Source organism: Gymnoscopelus microlampas (assembly GCF_963454915.1).
Source record: "Gymnoscopelus microlampas genome assembly, chromosome: 12".
In the NCBI taxonomy this organism is placed as follows: domain Eukaryota; kingdom Metazoa; phylum Chordata; class Actinopteri; order Myctophiformes; family Myctophidae; genus Gymnoscopelus; species Gymnoscopelus microlampas.
Genome location: NC_139949.1, coordinates 33,321,643 through 33,323,007, shown reverse-complemented (window position 1 = coordinate 33,323,007; position 1,365 = coordinate 33,321,643).

Genomic DNA, 1,365 nt, shown 5'->3' with positions numbered 1-1,365 from the left:
AGAGTGTGGATTTCCACAAAAAGGCAAATAACTCAAATGTTTTCATGGAACACCATGCTTATCAGCAGATAAGCATGCAAAGAGGCTGATCCTCCAATACTGGCAGTGGCCCATAAAGAATAAGTAAATAATAATTTGCGCTTTAGGTCTAACGGTCATGCCCATTTCCCCAAACTTCTTACAGTGGTAGAAAGGCACCCCTAATGACCACTGTAGAAATATGAAGCAGTTTGACCACATGCTGTCGATATAGCGTGTTGTGCTCAATCCTTGGCCTCCAGTATTTCTAGTTGCAGCTATATTTAGATTCTTATAGAGAATATCTTTACGAAAGTTCCCACAATTAGCTGGGGCCAGTTTTGTAAGGAATTTCTCAGACTCACAGCAGGTGCAGTTTAGCACAGGCATGCTACAGTATATTAAAGGAAACATAATGGTGAAGATGACTGTAAATGCAGCAATGAGAAGTCGATAGGTCTCGAAGAGAATCAAGTAATAATCACAGTGGGGCCTATACATACATAAAGCAGTCACGCAATACCGTAATTAGAAATCAAAGATGATCTTGAACCTCCCACACAATATTCACATGCCGCCCAGGAAATAATAAAGCACCTTGCAACCTATCAACCTACAGTACACAAAAAAGAAATGTTCTTGAACTGAAACTGGTTCTTCGGAGTGATGCCCTAGAAGAACTATTTTTGATTCCAGAAAGAACCTTTCAGACCAAGGTTCTTTAAAGAACCATTTATTTATGGTTCCATAAAGAACACATTTTAAACCCTACAGTATATAGGCTACTTACCTCATCAACCGGTGTCTCCCAGGGCTCTTTGTTGGTTCTCTCTTTTTTCCAGCTACACCAAATCTCTTCGTCAAAAATAGCTAATCAACAAGCTCGCTATTTTTGCCGAATGTTCGAGGCACCAAATTGGGATACTATAGGATTTCAGTAGTTTACGGTGCCTCAAAGAACCATAAAAACAATTATAATAATTATTATTTGAGGAACCATTTCAGAACAAAAAAGTTCTCTAGAACCTGAGGAACTTGAAGAACCATTAACTAAATAAAATAGTTTTTTTTTGTATTAAAATGATGCTTCTTTGTGGAACCATATAGCCTTTTAAGAGACATATTTTATTTCTCTGTGTACACACTACTGTATATATGGCACCTTGAATATCACAACCCGCATTGTTATGCCTGTCTCAACTGAATATGCTTTTTACAGCGCACATTGTTTACCCATATTCAACAATGACATTCACAAAAAAATAATAATAACAGAAAAACAAATAATGTTCAACTTTTCTCTAATGCAAGGCACCAAGTCCTTGTTATGCCATCTGTTTTCAGGAG